The sequence below is a fragment of the Coffea arabica genome, chromosome 3e, assembly GCF_036785885.1.
Source record: "Coffea arabica cultivar ET-39 chromosome 3e, Coffea Arabica ET-39 HiFi, whole genome shotgun sequence".
NCBI lineage: Eukaryota > Viridiplantae > Streptophyta > Magnoliopsida > Gentianales > Rubiaceae > Coffea > Coffea arabica.
In genome coordinates this window covers 4,310,880-4,334,781 of record NC_092315.1, presented here as the reverse complement: position 1 = coordinate 4,334,781, position 23,902 = coordinate 4,310,880, and the positions used below count along the sequence as shown (strand labels likewise).

The following is a 23,902-nucleotide window of genomic DNA, read 5'->3' as shown; positions in this document are numbered from 1 at the left end:
TCAGTCCTTTATTCTCACTCTAAAGAAATGTAAGCCTTCTCGATAAACTAATATCCAGGTCTGTCAAAAACTCTAAAATAACCAAGTTATCTCAAAATATAGAACACCACAAACAATTGCATGTTGGTATATTATCTAGATCAAATCCGTTCAAGGAATATAACTCTTGCCTGCTTTTTCTCTATGCCAATACTTGTGGTATATTATCATAACCTGTGGTTTTGTAGGTAAGCATCTTGGGTACTTATCAGTTGCCAATCGATTCAATTTTCCAACTTCCCAATACATAAAATATGCTATAAAACTATGTGTCTATTAATTGTCCATTTGCCAAACTCCACAAGTTTCAGGTACAAATGTACACAAAGGAGCATCAATATGTATCTACACATACAACTTTGTTTTCTCCATCGTCTCGTCTCTAAGTTTCCACTTGATCAACGCACCTAGAATCACCAATTCTTGGACCTTTTTTGCCCCCCTCGATATGGGATAGGTGCTGTCCCTTTGATACGTAACATCAAACTAGGAGGTTTTGGATGTACTTTAGTATAACATTGGTCCTAAACATATATGGGATTGGTACCAAAGATGCTTGCTTGTAGGAGTATTAGTTTGACAGCGCTTGAGTTCGTTTTTAAGTATTAGAATCAGATTACTAACTTGACTATTCGTTTGGCATTATAGGAAATTCGATGGACTAATTCCCCTTATATTTTTTTTCTTTCATATAAACCTTGCTTAAACAAATTAAAATCGCATAGACACGCACGTATGATTATCATTATATACTGGGTCTCGAAATTTTGGTTTCTAACATTTAACTCTTTTTGTCTGACCATAGCATGTTTTTTTTCCTCTTTAATTTGTTTCGTCTTTGATGCATCTAGGCCCTAATCGAGGGTCGAAATTTCTCAAAAGTTTCTAGAATTATAGAGCATCATTATGCGATACAAGTGTTAATGCAGTTATTATTTCTTCCCGAAGAATGGAACTGAAATTGTGATGGAGTCAAAAGAGTCGTTTAGCTTAATATGTCTAGAGCAGTTGATCAATGACAAACATATTCTTTTTTCTTTTATTCATAAGAAACTGATTATTCTAACTATTAAAGTCGGCATCCTTGTTTACTAGATATGATAGTGCGTGCAATCAACAATAATGTTACTCCGTAATTATCACTACAATCTCCACATCAATGTGTACATCGTTAGTAATAAAATCTCTTATCTTTGTTTGAGTAATTTGTGCTGTATGATTTCCAGCAAATTCAATAATAAAATCTTCTTCGTAGAGCACCTGGATAGAGGGTAGAAATTCATCTACATAGATGACAAGGATTTTAGCTATATTTACATGGAAGTTTTCTAAAGGATTTCACATCATCACATGCAGACAGTTAACATACCAATGCTTCAATAAATATAAGCTGACTACACAAGGTAAACAGTAATCTCACACAAAAGTGAATAGTAAGACGGAAGAGAGACTCTTCATTTTCTGAACAGAGAATTATTTACAACCGACTACATAACTTTTTTACTTGTATGATCATTTTGAGGCCTAACTTCCTAGTTTAATCAAAGCCTGTGTAGTTGCAATTCATAAGGATTCTATTCTTATACATAATCTCAGCTTCTTGTAATCGTTACTGGACCTGCAGTTAAACAAGTACCACGGCACTTTTAAGATACTAATTACACCAACCAGAATGTAGAAAAAGATACTTTTTGCACTTTCACACAACTAACTCCAACCAGCAAAACGAAGAACCATCTTTTTCCCCCATGCTTTTACCGTTCTTTCTAAAAGGAGCATAGCAGGCTCCATTGCTGCAATAATTTTCATTTGGTACTTGCAAATTGAGGCAGGAGAGCGGCGGGAACCAACACCTGAAGGAAAGAGACTTGCAACTATGGTAAACATCTAGGATGTTGATATCATCTTCGATCGTCTTCAAATGAAGGCGCTGGGAGGTTTAGTACAAAGGTTTAAAAGCAGTAAGTGGAAGCATTAAACTCAGAAAACTAAAGCTGATAACAGGAGAGATTTGACAAGCTGATGTGAAGCACAAATAACAAGCCATCAACAGGGAAACTCTGGACGCACCATTTTGCTCACTAGGAAAGGACAACGAGAGTCTGCCAACATCCTTCACAATCCTCGCAAAGCATAGGGGATGGAAAAATTGAGTAAAAGATGTTAAGAGAATACAAGAATTCTTATAGATAATAAATTAGTAAGAGTATTTTTGTAATAGTTTGTTAGGTTTGTACTCCTACAAATATTAGTTGGTCACTCATAATACGGTGACTACATGTTTTTTTCCCAAAACACATATTCTCATGGTATCAGAGTTAAAGTCCTAGCGTTAGAGTTAAACATCTAGCAAAAGTCTTGTTCACGCGACACTGTTTATCGCGTACTGTTCAAGCAACACTATTCACACGGTACTGTTCATCATGAGTTTTGACTGTTTTTTGGTTTGAAGTGTTATTCACTATGGCTGAAAGTTTATCAAAAAGTATCGCGCCGTTTACTAATATTATGCCAATGGTGATGCCTTAAATCATAAATTGAACATTGAATGATACTAATTATCAACAGTGGTCAAAAACCGTTAAGATTTATCTAACAGGTTTAAGAAAACAACAATATCTCACAGATGACTCTCCTATGGAGGACAACAAAAGACTAATATGGATTCAAGAGGATGCCCAAATTCTTGGAGCAATATGAGATTCTATGGAGCCACGAATTACTTACATGTGTTTTATTGTGAGACAACAAAAGAAGTTTGGAATTATGTTCAGTTATTATACCGCAGTAATCTTTCACGAATGTATGAAATTTCTTTGGAGTATTTACAGTTGCAACAAGATAACAAGACAATAACTGAATACTTTGCTGATCTCAAACGAATTTCAGAAGAATTAAATGTTGTAATGTCTCTCTCAAATGATATTACAGTTATGCAGAGGCAAAGAGAACAAATGCTTATGCTCAAATTCTTGGCTGGCCTTAAATCAGAATTTTAACCAATCAAATCTCAAATTTTAGGAGGTGAACAATTATCATCCTTTGCAGAGGCGTATGCTCAGGTCTTACATTCTGCATCTAAAGACAATGCATAGGATGATGGTGCTCTAATTAATAACAAGTCTGTTTTAGTTGCTAATAACGATTGGATAGAACAACTTAGCCCTGGATGTGAGCAACTTAGTTTTGGACGTGGCTCTCATGGAGGAAGAAGTAGAGGAGGTCGTGGGGGTCGTGGAGATCGAGGCACCCGTGAGTGCATTCATTGTGGTTTGAAGAATCACACTCGTGATACTTGTTGAGATTTAGTTGGAAAACCTCCTCAGTTTGCTAATGCAGTTACCACTAACCTGAATCAAGTTCTTCAGTAGAAGGGTCCCAGAAGACTTTTACCATATCCGAGAAAAATTATGTCAAATTTCTGCAGTACCAAACTGTAAATCACGCATCTTTTCCCTCTGTTTTTTTAGCAAAAAAAGGTAATGCTATGGCTTGTCTCTCCACATCCTCTAATTTTGACTCATGAATTATTGATTCCGGCGCTACTGATCATATGTCAGGTACCTCTAGAAATTTTTCTAATTTTCAAGAGTCTATCTCATTTTCTCATGTTACTTTAGCTGATGGATCTACAACTAAAGTTAAAGGACTAAGAACCATAGAAATTAACTCATCTTTTCCATTGTCTTCTATTCTTTACGTACCCAATTTGCCTTTTAATCTAACGTCCGTTAATAAGCTTACTAAATTTCTACAGTGTTCAGTTACTTTTTCTCCTGATTTTGTTGTCATTTAGGATTTGAAGACAAAGAGGACGATTGGTGGAGGGTATGAGCATAATGGTCTTTATTTTCTCAACTCCAATGATCCGATTGCGTGTCCTGCTACTATTTCTCCTCTTGAAATTCATTGTCGTTTGGGTCATCCGTCTCTACAAAATTTGAAGAAGTTGGTTCCAACCTTGAGTCAGTTGTCTTCATTTAAATGTGAGTCTTGTCAGTTAGGAAAGTATCATCGTGTTTCTTTTGTCAGTAGAGTCGATAAACGAATTTCTGAACCCTTTTTATTAGTTCATTCTGATGTTTAGGGTCCTAGTCGAGTCACTTCAAAATTAGATTTTAAATATTTTATAATCTTTACTGATGATTTTTTCAGAGTTATATGAATTTATTTAATGAAAGATCGTTCAGAACTATATTTTATTTTTTGTGCATTTGTTATAGAAATAAAAAATCAATTTGGTGTACCTATGCGTATACTTCGCAGTAATAATACGAAAGAATGTTTTTCCACTCCTATTGATACCTTTATTGTAACGCCCCCACTTCTCCCTAGGGCAAATCCAATGGTATCGACGGGACGCCTGCCTAACACTTGTCAGGACTCTGTGACGACTGAAAAATTCATTCATATTTTCTTAAAATTTCCTCTTATTTTGATTAAACTATTTTATAATATCTTTACTACTTATTTACTCCCTCAATAGTTGTAATGAATAAGAGATTTAAGAGTTTTACCCTTAATTTTATAGTTCGGGTACATTAGAGTTTTCGCGTGTTTTGGCCATGTGATCACTTGATGAGATGTGTGTACTAAATTTGGTGGTTAAAAGTGAGTTTCATATAAGAAAAAGTGTGTGATTAGAAGTGTTAATAATAAGTGAAAACACTAGTGCGCGCGAGTTAGGGAAAAACGGCTCGAACCGACGTGCACCGTTTGCTACCGATTGAGTGCACCACTTGAACACTACTTTATTACTTTAATATCCTTACTTTTATTTCAGTTAATTAACCCTAAAATATCCCTTAAACCAGCCACAGTCTTTGATCAAAGAAAAGAGAGAAAAGAAGAAAAATTTGAGATTCAATCCTAAGATGACACTTGGAAGTCATCCAACCAATTTTGACCCAACCCAAGTCCTATCTTCTTATCTTTCTTGGAGCTTCATTCCTTCCCCATTTCCTCCATGGTGGCCGAGAGTTGAAGGGAGAAAAGAGAGAAGAAACACCACACTTTCAATCTTGATTTTTGGCTTTGTTTGAGTTGAATTCAAAATCTAAACCGATTAAACTCTCACTTGGGAACTTAGGAAGTTTTGTGTGGTAAAGTTTTGGAAGGAAAGGTTCTGTTTTTTTCTTGCAAGCATCCTTGGTGAGGTATTATGATTTTCTTTTCTTGTACTTAATCTTGCTAAAGTTTGGTTAGAATATTATATTCTTGGCTTATGATGGTAAATTAGTTAGTTTTGAATAATATGGCGGAATGTTGAGCTAGGGTTGAGATTTTCAGTTGTGTTTATGGTTTGATGACCATGGATAAGGATTTGAGGTAGTGATTCAAGACATGAATGTTAATTTTTAGCATTGAATTATCAAATTTTCAACCTTAAGGATGAATCTACCCTGTTACTGACCTGTATGTTCGTCCATGCTAGAGGCCGAATCAGGCCTAAGTCAAAACATAAAAGTTGTAGGGAATGGAGTTAACTAGTTGCCTGCAAAATTTCATCTCAATCGGAGCACTGTAGCATACGAAATTACTAAAATATCCCTGACTGCCAAATGCCCTAATTCGCGGGCAGTTTTCTGTCTTCTCTGAAATTGCACATTTTGACCCTGAAAATGCACGAACTAGATGTCGATGCTTTCATAGGAAATGTAGTTCTTTGTCTTAGTTTCGAAACGCTTTAAAATTTACCCCAATCCGATAAGCGTAGATTCAGTTGTGACCGAAACGCCAAGAGACGTCAAACCGGCTGTTTAGCCATTTGTCTCTAAAACTTATTTCGGATCGCATTGTTAGACTTGTCTTATAATTGGATGATATTGAGCCTAGTTGAAGGGCTATTGTGTTAACATTGCTGATGTGTGACTTTGGACTGAATTGAGAAAAATAATGAAGCCATAAATGACTGAAAAATAGCTATATATAAAAGGGCATGCCGCCCAAATTTTCACTCGAGGGTTAGACATGCGTACTCGCGACTTGAGCGAAAATTTTAGAACGAATTGAACTTGAATTGTTTAGGGTATTCGAGTCTTCTTTCGTAGAGGTATATAAGTTAGAATTAACCGAAACTCGTACCCTTGAAAGAATGATAATAGCGACCAATAGGAATACATTTTCCTTGTCTTTTTGACTCAAATGCGAATTTCAAAGTTTTAATCGCTTTATTGCCAAAACTAAAACAAACGCGCAAACGTTTCTTTACCGTTTTTGCCACTTTGGCTATTTTAGTTTTTATTTCCATTGTGTTGGTTGTTTGACTGATAGTTGAGTATAATCTTCTATCACAGGCAGTGACGGCCCGGACGAACTCGGTGGACCCGTATAAATTATCTTGATTTGCGTGCTAGTTATTTTGGGTGAGTAATTGAATTTGTTTATGTAATAAATTATCAAAATGCTTTGTATATGTTAAATGAGTACTTAGGTAAGGGTGTGCTTTATCTCACTCGACTTAAGTCCATTTTCTGTTCTTGATTTATTATGTGAGAATACATGCCTTGTGTTGAGTATCACCCCTTGTGCTGTGTGCTGTTGGGGTGATTACAAGAATTGAGTATTTTGATGAATACTTTGTTGAGAGATATTCTTTGTTGAAACATTGGATATCTCAGGGTTTGGTTCCAACCCGATTCCAAGGATAGACAGACTATTCGAGTCGGTCGGGGATTGGTCGAATCCAGTTCAATTCCCCGAGATTAACTACCTGTTGACACTCCGTCAATCAAAATACTCATAGTCGGTAGACTTCACTTACTTTCCCCGTTCACCTTATCAACCCCGCTGGCCAGTCAACAGCACACAGCAGCTCGAGCAAAAAACAAAATCACTTTGCTTTAACAAAGAACAAAATTTCAGGAAAATAACTATATACAAAGGGCATGCCGCCCAAATTTTCAGCAATTTATTACTTCATTGTTTTTCACAATTCAGCCCAAAGTCACACATCAGCAATGTTAACACAATAACTTTTCAACTAGGCTCAATATCATCCAATTACAAGACAAGTCTAAGAATGCGACTGGAAACAAGTTTTAAAGACAAATGGCTAAACAGCCGGTTTGACGTCTCTTGGCGTTTCTGTCACAACTGAAACTACGCTTATCGGATTGGGGTAAATTTTAAAGCGTTTCGAAGCTAAGACAGAAAACTGCATTTTCTATGAAGGCATTGACATCTAATTCGTGCATTTTCAGGGTTAAAATGTGCACTCTCAGAGAAGACAGAAAACTGCCCGCGAATTAGGGCATTTGGCAGTCAAGGGTATTTTAGTAATTTCATATGATATAGTGCTCCGATTGAGCTGAAATTTTGCAAGCAACTAGTTAACTCCATTCCCTACAACTTTCATGTTTTGACCTAGACCTGATTCGGTCTCTAACATGGATGAACATACAGGTCAGTAACAGGGCAGATTCATCCTTAAGGTTGAAAATTTGATGATTCAATGCTAAAAATTAACATTCATGTCTTGAATCACTACCCCAAATCCCTATCCAAACTCATCAACATCATATGCTATATAAATAACCATAAATACAACTAAAAATTTCAAACCCTAACCAACATTCCATCATATTATTCAAAACTAACTAATTTACCATCATAAGCCAAGAATATAAGCTTCTAACCAAACTTTAACAAGATTAAGTATAAGAAAAGGAAAGGAAACCATAATACCTCACCAAAGATGCTTGCAAGAGAAAACTACAACCTTTCCTTCCAAAACTTTACCACACAAAGTTTCCTAAGTTCCCAAGTGAGAGTTTAATCGGTTTAGATTTTAGATTCAACTCAAATAAAACCAAAAATCAATATTGAAAGTGTGGTGTTTCTTCTCTCTTTTCTCCCTTCAACTCTCTGCCACCATGGAGAAAATGTGGAAGGAATGAAGCTCCAAGAAAGACAAGAAGATAGGACTTGGGTTCGGTCAAAGTTGGTTGGATGACTTTTAAGTGTCACCTTAGGATTGAATCTTAAATTTTTCTTCTTTTCTCTCGTTTCTTTGGTCAAAGATTGTGGCTGGTTTAAGGGATATTTTAGGATTAATTAGCTGAAATAAAAGTAAAGATATTAAGGTAATAAAGTAGTGTTCAAGTGGTGCACTCAATCGATAGCAAACGGTGCACGTCGGTTCAAGCCGTTTTTCCAACTCGCGCGCACTAGTGTTTGCACTTATGATTCACTCACTTATTATTAACACTTCTAATCACACATTTTTTCTTATATGAAACTCACTTTTAACCACCAAATTTAGTACACACATCTCACCAAGTGATTACGTGACTAAAATATGCGAAAATTCTAATGTACTCGAACTATAAAATTAAAGGTAAAACTCTTAAATTTCTTATTCACTACAACTATTAAGGAAGTAAATAAGTAATAAAGATATTATAAAGTAATTTAATCAAAATAAGATGAAATTTTAAGAAAACATGAACGAATTTTCCAGTTGTCACAGACTCACTACGTGACAATTCAAACTTATGGATAACAATCAACAATAAGAGTCGAAACTACAAAGAAAAGGTCGCTTCCTTAATAAATATTCAATTTTTACATTACAAGATACCAAATACATCACTTTCTCCAAAATATACAACTTTCATAAGTCATCTAATCAATTACATTCAAAACCTTGATCAAAAGTGCATCAAGTCGGCTTCTCTATAACTCTTTCCATTTCGGCTCCTGTTAAGGAAAACAAATCTAATGGGATGAGCTAATACTCAGTGAGGCCAAGAAAAACATGCAAAACAAATAGTTTACATAACAATAGCACTTATGCGAGAATTAAAACTATAACATTCAAATAGTTTCCAATTAACAGTAAAACACACTTGAGAAGGATACCGGAACTCTCAGGAGCTATATTCCACTTGCTCTGCCAATGCTCGATTCAATACCTCCACGAGCTGACACTCCGGCAATTGGGTTGGTTATAAGTCCGTAAAACCCCACTAATTTCGTACTCCCGATCACCGTTACATCCCCTGCTCTAGGCCCGCACTTTTTTTATATAAGACGATACTATTCGAATATGTCAGGCGAGATTTCTCCAATAAACTAAATTTTTAAATTTTTCTCATGGTTCACCAAGCTTCACGACCAAACCCATACCAGCTCGAGTCGCAAGGTCGGCCGATGAGTTTGAGCGTCCCCCACTATTATATCTATAAATCGATGAGATTCACTATTGCAACACTTCACTTTATTCACTTAACAATTCACTTCATGCAATTCAAATACAATTCACTTAAAAGAGAACGAGTGCGACAAAGTACACACTTGATTCAACACTTGCAAAATACTCAATTGATGAGAGCAATTAAGCACGTAGCAACACTCCATACACCTGACACTCATCAAGTCAAAAGTGGATAAGTGAGCAAATAAGTCTTCAGGCGTCCACTCCAAAATTCTCTTAAAGATCCTCTCGAGCGTCTGAAGAAATAACGATTTTCTATCATTCACAACCATACATCAACCAAGAATGAATGTACACTTGTCTAGAAGTTAAGACAATGTAATAAAAGTGAACTTTAATTGCTAAAAATTGAGATTCAATAGTGAGGATTTAAAATCTCAAGAGAAACTTGCATCTCCCGTGAAATCGGGTTTAAAACGGTCTATTGATATCAAAAGAAAATAACAAATTTTTAAAAACCCATTTTCTAAAAAATTAGGAAATTTTTGTTTTGCACGACAATTTTTGGAAAATCAAATTCTGAGTTTTGCACGTCTAAAAATGAAAAACTCTATACCGTTGAAAACAAGGTTCGGAGTACTAAATATTCCTAGAAGACATTTTTTCAAGATTCCAAACGAAAAGCACTCATTTTTCAACTCAAAGTTTCAGTTCCAATAGGACAGGTTTGAACCAATCTTGATTTTGCAGTCATCTTTGGAAACCCGGCGTAATTCACAGAAAGTGAATCAGTCCTTGAAATTCGTAGTACAATAAGATTTCCATACAAGGTTTCAAACACGACAAACGGAACTAAATTCAAAATTTTGAACGTCAAGATATGGCAATTCAAAGTCGGTTAACTTTCACTACTAGAATAGTAAATTTTCAAATTTGAAAAGCAATTTTTGGGGTATTATTTGGGCATCGAAATGGTATTAAAATTACACCAAATTTGATACACTTAAACTTCTATATGTGGACTACCTCTCCATCAAATTTCATGCATAAATTCACGTGAAAAGGCAGTTAACAAAACTATCAAAGTTCAAAATATGTTTCAAGGCCAATCTGCCCTCATGCTTTTCTTTTTTTTCCAAAAGTTTTGTACAATGAAATCAGCCCAAATTCGATCCATTTTAAAATCAAGGTCCTATAAACATTTAATAATTAATTGACAAGCAATTGACATCAAAATTTTTGAAACAAAACATCCCAAAACAACTCAAACCATTTGGCTAGCAAGAAAGGAAACACTTCCAGTTTTCCAACTTTGTCGCACTTTCAAAATCAGACCACATCCCACTCAATACAAGTTCAAATTAGAAATGGTTTACAGCGTTGCAAATTAGTAGGGGTGGCAATTTTCGACACGACCTGAAAACACGACACGAATCTAACACGAAATTAATGGGTTTGGGTTGAGCTTTCGGGAATTCGGGTCAGAATCGAGTTGGACCCGATGAACCTGAAAAGAAAACAGGTCGATTTCGGGTCAACTCGTGGTGACCTCATATGACCCGTTTACGAATTAAAAATAATTTAATAAACATAAAAATAATTTTATCTAACTAAACTACGTTATTCTTTTTTTCAAAGGCATTATAATTACTTAATCCTAAACGAATTTATTTAATTTGTGTGAAGTTGAAATTATTATATTTGGACAAATAATATATTATATTATTTTTTACTTTTATATTGTTTTAATTTATTTTATATTTTGTTTGGGATAAAACACTTTTACGGTTTTAATTTATTTTAGATTTGGTTTGGAATTATTTATTTAAATTTTTATTACTTGATTATGTAATTAATTTTGTGAAAAATTGATTTTATTAGAAATAACAGTGATAAATTAATAAATTAAAATTAAGTTTCGGGTCATTTCGGGTCGACCCGCCAACCCCTCAACCTGAAATTTTCGGATTCGGGTCAGCATGCCTGACCCGTCACGGGTTGGCGGGTCGGGTTCGGGTCAACAGATTTCTGACGGGTTGACCCGAACCCGACCCGCCAACTTGATTTGGACCCGAATTGCCACCCCTGCAAATTAGGTTCAAAACGCTACATTTCAACAGAAAGAATCGTTTCTAAAATCAATTCAAAAGTGAGAGAATAGAGCCACAAGACGCAGCTTCTCCATTCCTCCCGGACCGATAGTCACAACAGGACAGTCAACTTTGTTGAATCACTACGTTTCATTCAATTCGAACTAGCAAATGATTTTTATACCGTTAGAAAGTCATGAATGTCTAGTTTTGAATGCCGCTAAAGGCACTCAATTTCGACTTTTGTACAGCAAGTTATGTTCGAATGAAGAGGTACTGTTCGGCTACCCAGATCACCATTTTCAGATTTCTTTCAATTTCGAAAACTCTATTTTTGAGCAACCAATTGAAACGATTTTCTCAAGGCACTTTGTACACACAATATATCACATATAATCATCAATTTCATAGCCAAATAACCAACAAAAGTTCGAATTACAAGCAAGATAACAACAGGACAGTTCTGCCCAGCTTGCACTTCCATTTCTCTTTCGATTTTTCCTTCACTTTCTAATCAATACCATCTTATACAACACATAAACAACATCAATCAACCAATCACACCTCAAGCCAGCTACCTATAATCCACCTTAAAGCCGCTAACCTAAAGATTAAATCGAGAAATGAAAATTTTCAAGTGCTCTAATTTATTTCTTGCTCAGGATTTCAAACACATGCAAAACCAACCATGATTTCTTGAAGGAAATGAAAAGATTGGTAGAGTTCAAGGGTTACCTCTAACTCTAGGTGAGAAATCAGATTTTCCACCACAATTCCTCCAAAAAGCTCCACAAGGTGATGCCTTTCTCCAAGTTAGAGTGATTCTCCAAGAACTAGAAAATTGGATGAAGTTTTGCTAGCAAGATGGAAGCTTGAAATGAAGAGTTTTCTTCTTCCTTTTCTTTTGCTAGTTTCGACCGACCAAGAGAGAAAGAAAAGAGTATTTGGTAGGCATGAATCTTGTCTTGGAAGCTTTAAGAAATTGTGACCAAGAAGCTTTGCAAAAGTCAACTTCAAATAGTGTTGCGCGCAGGTTTCATACTACCGTTTTCAATCTTGTTTGTTGCACTAGTGCACTAATACTCGAATGTAATTCCTTTAACACTGTATTTATTTATTCTTAATAATCTAATATTAATTTCACAAATCTCCACTTAGCCATTTTGACCCGAAATACGTGAACTTTCGATTCGCGCGCGATAAAATAAAATATAAAAAGAATTCATGTAACGATAATATAATTAATTAATATTAGGATAAATAATTACAAAAATAATTATTTTAAGAATAAAAACATGAATCCTCACATCCTCTTTCCCTTAAGAGAATTTCGTCCACGAAATTTATACCTTGATTTGGAAATAGGTTTGGATATTTTCCTTGAATTTCCTCTTCTACTTCCCACGTTGTTTCCTGCAGTCCGTGGTTTCTCCATAGAACCTTCATCAACGAAATTCGTTTACTTTTTAATTCTTTTACTTTACGATCTAGAGGCTTTATCGATTCCTTCTCATAGGTTAGTGTCTCGTCGATTCCAATATTTTTCGAATGCAGGACATGAGATGGATTTGGATGATATTTTTTGAGTATGGACACGTAAAAAACGCTATGAATTCAAGATAAACTTGGCGGCAATTCTAATTTATAAATTATATTTCTTATATGTTGAAGAATCTTATATGATTCTACAAATTTCGGTTGTAGTTTCTTTTCTTTTCCTGCCATCAACTCGCTTTCAGAGGAATAATCATAAGAAAAACTTGATTTCCAACCGCAAATTCTAAATCCTTCCTTCGATTATCTGCATAACTCTGTTGACGACTTTGAGCAGTTTGTATTTTTTGACATATCAATTTCACCTTTTCGTACGCCTCCTCAATCGATGGCACTGTAGTTGGGTCTAAAACCTTTCCTTCACCTATTTCATTCCAACAAATTGGATATTTACACTTTCGACCATGTAGAATTTCGTATGAAGCCATTTGAATGGATGAATGGCAACTATTATTATAAATAAATTCTATTAATATCAATTACTTACTCCGACTCTCTCCAAAATCCAAAATACAGGCTCTCAACATGCTCTCGAGAGTCTGAATTGTCCTCTCAGATAGTCCATCATCTGGGGAAGGTAAGTAGTGCTAAAATTCAATTTAGTCCCTAACATTTCCCTGCATCTTCTACCAAAATCGCGAAACAAACCATGGATCTCAGTCGGACACAATACTTATTAGAATTCCATGTAGCCTTATAATTTCATCCAAATATAACTTAGTTAACTTCTCCAATGAATACTTCATACTAATCGGTAGAAAATGACCCGATTTGATCAATTTATCTACTATTACCCAAATGGCGTCGTGATGATATTTTCTTTGTGATGATCTATTGCAACCTTCAGTTAACTTCTCCAATCTTTATGTCCCAAGTAATCTAAATACAAAATTCATGATGATATTTTTTCATTTCCACTCGGGTATCACTAAAGGTTGCAATAGATCAAACGATTTCTGATGCTTGGCTTTAACCTGCTGGCAAATCAAGTAGGTCTGGACAAACAGAACAATTTTCTTTTTCATGTTTTTCCACTAGTACAAACTCTTCAAATCCTGATACATTTTATTTCCTCCATAATGTACCGTGTACTTAAATCGACGAGTTTCTTCCAAAATTTCCTTCTTAAACCCTTCGTCCTTTGGCACCACGATACGATTCCAAAATTTTTGTACAACGTTTACTCCTAACTTAAAATCCGACTTTTCTCCCTTATTCACTTTCTCCAATCACTTTTGCACTTCAAAGTCCTTCTCCTGAGTTTCCTTGATACGTTCTAATAAAGTGAATGTCACAATAATGTTTCCCAAAATCAATTTTCTCGGTTTGAGTCGGGGATTCCAACAACTAACCTATTCCAGCAAATGCAATTCTTTAATCATCAATCCTGCCACCTGCACTTGACGACTTAAAGTATCTGCCACCATATTTGCTTTTCTAGGGTGATAATTGATCATACAATCATAGTCTTCCAAAAAGTCCATCCACCTACGTTGTCTCAAATTCAACTCTTTTTGAAAAAACAAATACTTAAAACTTTTGTGGTTGGTGAAAACCTCAAACATCTCCCCCTAGAACTAATGCCTCCATTTTTTTAATGCAAATACTACAGTTGCTAATTCGAAGTTATGAGTTGGGTAGTTTCTCTCGTGAGATTTTAACTTCCTAGAGGCATACGCTATCACTTTATTATTTTGCATCAACACACATCACAAATCTTCTTTGGAAGTAGCTGTATATACCACAAAACTATCACCTCCGCTGGGTACGGCTAACACAGGTGCATCGGTTAAGCACTTTTTTCACTCTTGAAATTCTTCCTCACATTTAAAATCCCAAATAATTTACCATACTTCTTAGTCAAATTAGTTAAGAGTCTTGCAGTTTTAGAAAAGTTCTTGATAAGTCGAAGGTAATATTCGGCTAACTCTAAGAATTCTGAATTTCGATAGGATTTTCTGATCGTTTCCTCTAAAACGGCTTGTCCTTTAGCTGAATCTATAGCAACTCCTTCCTTAAATATTGTATAACCCAAAAAGGCTACTTCTCCCAATCGAACTCACAATTATTGAACTTAACGAAAGTTGGCGCTCTCTCGAGATTTGTAAAACTATTATCAGATGTCTTTCATGATCTTCTCGAACTTTAGAGTATACCGATATATCATCAATAAATGACACCATAGATTAATTCAAATACAGTTTCAACCTCTAATGCATTAGGTCCATAAATGCTGCTAGTGCATTAGTCAACCATAAGGACGTAACTGAAAATTCAATGTGCCCATATTTTGGATTGAAAGCGATCTTAAGCACATCAGTTTCTAAGATCCTCAACTGATAATAGCTCTACTTTAAATCCAATTTGGATAGTACCACGGTTTCTTAGAATTGATCGAATTCTTATCCATGTAAGGCAAAAGGATATTTGTTCTTAATGGTCACATTGTTCAACTCTCAATAATCTATGTATAGTCTCAAACTTTCATTCCAAATATTATATCTTGTCCCTTAATTATTAGACTCATTAAATCTATCAAATATTTTCTTTCACCAACTCAAATTTGACAATTTTAATATATCAAATTGGCAATCAAGCATTGGGTCCCAGTTTTAACCCTAAGTTCTCGATTTTTCGTCCACCGCCGATCCCTAGTCACCTCCAATGTGACAGCTCCACCTCACCCTAAGGCGAACCAAAGAGTTCGACGGACCGCCTGCCCAACTCTCGCCGGGACTCAGTCATACCTCCATCAAAATCAGAATAAAACTGCAAGAATCAAAACGAAATGGAAGGGCCGCCGCCATGCAGGTAACAAGTTCAGGTTGAGTTCAGGTTTAACAGGAAGGTCGTTGGATACTCTTCCAAACGACATCATAACAAGTGCAAGTAACAAGTTCAAGTACATGACAAGTACAAGTATTAGATTCAAGTTTGTTCAGTACAGGCAAGAGAACGAGTGTGATAAAATACACCCTCGTCTCATACAAGATAAACAGTTAGGAAGACATTCAACGAGCAATTTGCAAGTACAGGAAACCAGTTTAGCAATAATTCAGGGGAGTGGCACACTCACCAGTTGAAATAAGGATAACTTCAAAAGTTTCCCTTCCCAAGTGTGGCTTTAATCGACGGCACCTCCTAGAACAATCAAGGCAAACACTTAAGACTCGACTCCAAGTGAGACTCGGTTACGAGCCATATGTCTAGTTAAAAGAGCCATTAATGCAAAGCAAAGAGGTGACATCGGAGTGAAAAGATAACAATTAGTCTTAGAGGCATGAACAAACTCAAAACCCTACCTACAATGACTGACCAACTCCAAATTTGAAGTAGAAAATGAAAGTAAAGTCGATACCAGGAAAACAGATATATGAAAAATCATATCTCAAGTTTTGTAAGTCCAAAATTAATAAAAGTTATACCGTTGAAAAATACATTCAAAGGACTATACATTTCCAGAAAACACCATTGTAAGATTCAAAACACAAGGCAGTCAAATTCGAGTCTTAAGTTGCTGCTTCAACCAGTGAAAGACAGAACAGGTACAATATTTCAATCAATTTTGAAGAATCACCATAAATTGCACAGACAGAAACAGGGTCTGAAATTTACACGGTTCATAACCCTATGAATCTAGTTTAAAATGCAACAAACGGAACTCAATTCTGACATTTCTACATCAAGATATAGCAAATCTCTCGAGACTGCGCAGAAGCTCCCGCGAAAATTTTGACAGCACATCCCCTAATCTTCTTTACCGTTCCAACCAAACCTCAACACCGAATCACAAACTATTAAACACATTTAATTAGAGCCACAATACCCTTCAAAACAACCAAATGGTAGCTCAACAAAGAAACCCTAGAAAAGCCCCAATTATAAACCCTAGAACCAAAAGATAGTTTTGATGTCATTAAGCGGAACGGACACAACTGGAGCTACACTTATCGCATTGGGGTGAAATTTACACCGTTTCGAAGCTAAGACAGAGATCTATAACTTTCATGAAAATCACTCAGTCCAGTTCTCATCCTAACTAGGTCAAATTTACCAAAACAACTCCAGATTTTTCCAATTCGAAATTTACTGTGGTAGTCCTGATTCATTCAGTCATATCTCAACATATACAACTCCAATTCAAATGATTCCAAAGCCATTTAAAAGCTAAGATACAAGGCTATAAATGTTAAGAAGACATCAACAACTAAATCAGTAGTATTCCCAGTCAACCTAACCAATTACCAAAGCTGATTATCAGTTTCGGACAGAAACAGAGCAGCAGGGGTATTTCAGTCTTTTCACAGGCTACGTTGCTCCGATTGGGCTGAAATTTTGTAGGCAATTATAAAACATCATTCTCTACAGCTTTTATGTTTTAACCTTAAGCTAATTCGGCCTCTAACCTGCTCAACTAAATTCGGACAGAACAGGCCTGTTTGAAACCCTAACCTGAAAATTTTGCCCCAAACCAGAATTTTTGCACAATCAACCATATCCAACATATATCAACTCCATTTTACACAATAACTAACCAACAATTCATGACTAACCAACACTAAACATATGAAATCAGAAAAATCAAGCATAAAATAAAAATCCATCAATTTTCACCACAAGTCATGAAATCATCCAAAAAAATCACTTATTCAACTACCACAAGGCACCAATTTAGCATTATCATGAACAAGAAAGAATTTCTTGGTTACTCACCTTACCAACCCAAGAAAGGAAGCAGCTTAGCACCTCAATCTTCCAAACCACTTGATAACCAACTTTGCAACCGCTAGACTAGGAATTTTTATGGAGAGAATCCAAGTTTAATCGGTTAGATTTGAGAATTAAGCAAGATTGGAAGCCAAAGAGTTGAGAGTTTTCTTTTCTTTTCTTGTGGAGAGAGTCAGCCAAGAGAGGGAAAAATAAGAGGATTTTTGGCCAATTTTTGGTATTTATTTGGTAAAGATGATAAGATGGTCTTATGGTCAAAATTTAAGAAGTAATCAACAAGTGAAACTTGTCACTTCAATTAATACATGGTTATCCTTTTGTCTCTCCACTCTCATCCATATAACAACCTCTAATTATCTCTTAGCACATGGTAAAATAGAATTCGATACCCAAACTTAACCTAACTGACCAAATTTTTCCGAACTTTCCGCACTAGCGGATCCCATGTCCGATATATGCTCTTAATTTCTCAAAAACCAACCGATACTAGAAAAATCATCTAAAAACTATATTTACTCATAAAAATTATTTACAAAATTTTCCTAATAAAATTATTCACAATATCACTCTGTATTTTATCGATATTTTAATGCTAATAAAATTTTATTAGTTATTTATGTGGATGATATTGTGATTACAGGTGATGTTGTGGAGATTCAAAAACTTAAATCCAATCTGCAGGCAAACTTTCAGACAAAGGATTTAAGTCATCTACAATATTTTCTGGATATTCAGATAGTTCAGTTTAAATATGAAATTTATTTGTGTCAAAGAAAATATGTACTATGTGAGAACCCGTAATTTTCCCATTTTCTATGTTTTATTCGGTTTACTGGCATGTTTTCTGCATTTTCTTTATTCGAAAAGTTTCTAGATAAGTTTTATGAGTAAATATAGTTTTTAGATTATTTTTCTAGTATCGATTAATTTTTGAGAAATTAAAAGCGTATACCGGACGTGGGACCCACTAGTGCGAAAAGTTCAGAAAAAATTCGACCAGTTAGGTTAAGTTTTGGATACTGGATTTAATTTATCGGGTGTTATGAGATAATTAGAGGTTACCAAGTGAATTGGTGTGAGAGGAACAAAGAGATAGAGATGCATTAAGGAAGTGACAAGTGTCACTTGGAGATTAGTTTTACCTTTTGACTACTATTCACCGTTTTACCATTTGACCAAATAAATCAAAAATTACCAAAATTATCTTCATTTCCAAGCTCTTGTGGCCGGCCAACTCCAAGGAAGAAAGAAAGAAAAGCTCTTCAAATTCTTGATTCAATCTTGCTCAAATCCAACAAACCCACCATTTAATCTTGCTTTTACTCCATAAAAACCCTTAAGTGAGTGGTTGTGAGGTGATTAGTGGAGTTGTTTGGAGGATTAAGGTGCCAAGTTGCTCTTTTCCTTTTGTTACTAAGGTGAGTAGTGAAGGAACCCCTCTCCTCTATCTAATGATGTCTAATTAATGACTTGTGGTAGCCTAAGAGGTGATTTTGTAGATTATATCATGATTTTGGTTGAATTTGGTGAAATTTTATAATTATTCATGATTTTTCTGTTTTAGTATAATTCATATGTTGTGGCCATGGATGATGATTGAAAATGATCTTGAAAGAAGCTAGAAGGTGTAAATTGTGGTTAATTACAGAAAATTTCTGCTTTGGAAAGAAATTTTGGAAGTTAAGATTTTATTTCCTCTCATTCTGCCCGGTACTGTTCATCATAGTTAGAGGCCGAATTAGTCTTGGGTTAAAACATGAAAGTTGTAGGAAATGATATTTTAGATATGCCTGCAAAATTTTAGGCCAATCGGAGTAGCATAACTTATGAAAAGACTGAAATACCCCTGCTGCCCTGTTTCTACCCGAACTTGATAATTGCTTCTGTAATTGGTTAATTTGATTGGGAATACTTCTGATTTGGTTGTTGACGTCTTCTTAAGAAATGTAGCCTGGTGTCTTAGCTTTCGGATGACTTTGGAATCACTTGATTTGGACTTAGGTAGCCTGAATTACGATTTGTTAACCAGAATGCGGTTTGTTCACCTGTTTTTGTGATTCTGGTTTGGTATACTGAATTTTTGACCTAGTTGCACTATGAACTGGACTGAGTGACCTTCTGCAACCTTGTAGCCCTAGCTGTTAGCTTCGAAACGGTGTATCTTGCACCTCCATCCAATAATCGTAGTGCCAAAACCGCAAAATGATGTCAAAAACTGTTTTTATGGTTTAGAACTTAATTCCATTTCCGGATTTCCCTGGTTTACTCTAGTGCTCATACATTCTTATGAAGCCCTATTTTGTAGTATTTGGAATTGATTTATGACTTGTAATCGAGTCTTATTGTACTTATTTGAATGTTTTAGGACGTGACGGTGGTCCAAGACGCTCTTTGGGCGGAAGTTTATGAAATATCATTTGCTTGCTTTGTGAGTATATTACTCATTTGTTTGTTTACAATGTGGCTTTATTATATTGAATTTGATGCCTTGAAGGCTTATTTGTACTGTTGAAACTGATTAAAGTGAGGTTGTACTTGATCGCCCTCACCTTCTTTTGTATTATACACGACTGTCTACTGTTTCACTGTGGTACTTAAAATATACATGAAAAACTGGATTTGACGTCGTTTGGACGAGAATCCAACAGCTTTTACTGTTACTATTGAGCTCAACTCCATTGGTAGTCGATTGAATCGAGTCAACGAGGGCTTGGTCGTCATAGTTGACGAGTCATGGGGACTGTTTTATGGAATCTTGTAGTAGTGAGACTCTTAATTCCGATATACTCGAGTATTACCAAATTTTTATTGCTTGGAGTTCGGGCCCGATAGGGATATGTTGGGTGGAAGGAATTGACGTAAAGTGGAGCCTACAGTTGGTTACTCTTAAATATTGACGGAGGGTCAATGAGATCCGATCAAGAATGCAAGCGAGGAAAGGGGCTCTTGAGAGCCGCCCGTATCCTTTTATCAACACTATTAATGTGTGCATTTGCTTACTTTTGATGTATTGGAATGCGAAACTTGATGCTTATATGAACTTTGTTGCTTGAGTGATAATATATCACTGGACGTAAGCTCACTCTGTTCCTTTTGTTTTCCTTACAGGAAATTGATTACTTTTGGAAAGGTTGTACATGTTGGTTGCCGAATTGAGCTTATGCAAATGTATTTCTGAATAGCTCCTTTTAGGCAAAACCCTAACTGTATTTTGATCTAATTATCTCGCTTTTGTTTTGTAAATTACAAACGTATGTATATAACACTGCTTAACCCTGTTTATGGATCTTATTTGGTTTGAAAATTTTTTCCAAGTTATGTGACATGGCACCCACTACTCACCGACGATTTGATTTGCGTTTAGCTATCTTGCGATTCCGACTTGTGTGAGCACGTTTTATTTTCCCGGAATGTTTTAGATCGTTTTAAACAGTCCCGTTAGTCCTCGCGAGAGTTGGACAGGCAGTCCGCTAACCCCTTTGGTTCGCCTTAGGGGAAGGTGGGGCTGTCACATACTCGATATGCTGAGTGAAATTAAGATATTAGGTTGCCGACCTGTGGATACTCCTATGAATCCTAATGTGAAATTAGTAAGAGATCAAGGTGCATTACTAGATAATTCTAAGCAACATCGAAGACTTGCAGGTAAATTAAATCATCTCACTATAACGAGACCTGACATTTCATTTGTAGTGATTGTTATGAGTCAATTTCTTGATACCTCTCGTATTAGTCATTGGAATACTATTATACGAATTCTCAAGTATCTTAAGAGTGCTCCTGAAAAAGGGTTGCTGTATCAAAATTATGGACACACTGATATTGAAGGATATAGTGATGCAGATTGGACTGGTTCTGCCTCAGATCGAAAATCGACCACAGGATATTGTGTGTTTGTTGGTGATCATTTAGTATCGTGAAAGAGTAAAAAGTAAACAGTTATCTCCAGATCAAGTGTAGAATCTAAATACCGCGCTATGACTCGCACTGTGAGTTGGTTTGATTGAAGAGCATGTTATTTGAAATTGAATTTGAAAATAAGCAGCCTATGAATTTAGTGTGAGATAATCAGGCAGCTGTTCATATTGCGTCTAATCCAGTATTTTATGAAAGGACAAAACATATTGAAGTTGATTGTCATTTCATTCGAGAGAAATTGCTTGATAGAGTCATCAAGACATCTCATATATCGTCTACAGATCAACTGGCTGATTTGTTTACCAAAAGTTTAAGAGGCTCTAAGGTAAAATACATTTGTAACAAAATAGGTGCTTATGATATATATGCTCCAACTTGAGAGGTAGTGTTAAGAGAATATAAGTATTCTTATAGATAATAAATTATTAAGGATATTCTTGTAAATAATTTGTTAGGTTTGTACTCCTATAAATACTAGTTGTTCATTCATAATACGATGACTAGATATTTTTCTCCCAAAATACATATTCTCAAAAGAAAGGGTGAGAGAAGAAAAACACAGGTGGAAAAGCTGAGTAAAAAGACAGTGAGAAAAAAGAAAGAAACCTATTTATTTATTAGGCCATCTGCTATCCATCAACAAGGATCCTTGATGCAATCGAGCACATAAACAAGACAGACACACCACGCTTCCTGCAAGTACAGATATATTTCTTCAGCATAAAAGCTCAATTTAGGTAACGGAGAATTAACAGGAGCAAGACATTGAAAACAGAAAAGCAGCAGCAATAAGAGCAAAGAATTTTGTGCCCAATTACTTTCTCAAGTCATTTCCGGGTACAATGTATAACACTTGAATTGCTTTTAGTCATATTTTTTAGTATGCTTTAAAACCTCCATATCATGAGTAGGAAATTCTTCAACCTCATGTAGCACCCTAGTCCACACTAAAAAATAAGATTCTCCTGGAATGAGGAGCAGAACCAACAGTATCCATGTTCTCTGTTTCCTCATTTACCTACCTCTTCTACCAATGGAAATTTTTCATCATACTTTTTGCAGGTAACAAATTTCTTTAAGAAATAAACATTACAAGTCTAGCTGAAGATGTGGACACAAGCAAGGTAACAAAAATCTTTCAAACAATCCTTCCTTGGAAATCCTTCATCCTGTGGCAGATCTGGAGGGCTTGAAATGATAGAGAGTTCAATGCAAAACAAGGGAGCTCCATCAATGTCATACACAATGAAGCACAGAAGAAACGGAAATGGAAATGGAAAGAAGCACAGAAGAAACAAGGAGGCCACAAGATAACACAAAAACTTGAATCAGCAAGATCCTAGCACTGTTATAATGAAGGTGGCAGTGCTAAAACAGGCAACACCTAGGATGATGGGCATTGGAATTACTGCCACGGATACGCAGAATCAAGGTTTAGCAGCATGGTCACTTAAAGAAAGTAGTCTGGAAACAAACTGCAGGATGATGCTGAAGCAGTCAGATTATGCATTATCAAGGCAGCTGAAAAAGGATGGAGGAAAATTCAGAATGGATGCTCAAACAAAAAGGCTACTGTCCCAACTCCATTCTAAGAGACCTGCAGATAGTAGAATTGCTACAATTGTGGAGGATATCCCAAAAATGAGCCCCTGGTTTCATATGTGCTCCTTTAATAGAGTAATTCAGAATGATGATAATTTATGCTTCAGCCTTAGCAAGATTGCTTTAGACAACTTTTGTGATATGAAGCAGTCTTATACTATCTCTCTGTGATAGTGTGCACTGATGTAAAGATTGGGGCCCTTGCCCCCACACTGTAAAGTTTTTTTGACCAATATATAACAACTTATCATTTCAATAAAAATGGAAATCCTTCATGCGGTAGTATTAGGCATGATTAAGCACTTGATTCGTTATCATTTTGCCATTAATCCAAATTGCATTTAAGCTCCTCAAAGAAGATGAAATATGACATAAACATTCAGTAATTCCCAATAGGCTATTACATGGAGACAAGTTTAAACAAAATTAGTCTATAATAAGTAGAAACTCATTAACATCGCATCCCGTTCATAGAATAGGTTTGCTGGCATACTTTTTTTTTTTAAAAGCAGTATAATTCATTTAATGTCACCACCTATTAGTGACATCTTTAATCACTTGCAAGCCCACAGAACTGCAGTTCTTGTATAGAGCTTTTCACACTTGACCGAGCAGCAGATGATACAAGCTCTGATTTCTTGTTAAGCATTTACAGAGACTAGTCACGTTAAGTCAGTCCACCATCAGAATTGCAATTTTGAATGCAATATCAATTGAATTAACCATCAAAAAATAACTGCAATAGTTTTATTTCCAGATGCTTAATCTTAACCACCAAATTGTGATCTAGCTGGACAATTTCATAGACATTCGA

The 23,902-nt window shown here is 35.6% G+C and overlaps 1 protein-coding gene across 9 annotated transcripts in view; it reads right to left on the bottom strand.

Moving 5' to 3' along the window:
- Nucleotides 1-1,468: 1,468 nt before the first annotated feature.
- LOC140003821 (uncharacterized) overlaps nucleotides 1,469-23,902 on the bottom strand; it is a 39,781-nt gene continuing 17,347 nt past the window's right edge. For 5 of the 9 annotated variants that reach the window (XR_011842404.1, XR_011842402.1, XR_011842397.1 and 2 more), the window contains exons 8-10: nucleotides 17,554-22,179; nucleotides 15,917-15,981; nucleotides 8,566-8,739 (exon numbers count right to left, since the gene is read on the bottom strand). The gene's annotated coding sequence lies outside the window, so the exon portion shown is untranslated. Of the gene's footprint in view, nucleotides 1,658-8,565; nucleotides 8,740-9,242; nucleotides 9,493-15,916; nucleotides 15,982-17,553; nucleotides 22,180-23,902 lie in introns of those variants that run through there. The other 4 variants (XR_011842398.1, XR_011842399.1, XR_011842401.1 and 1 more) reach the window with 4 other exon arrangements.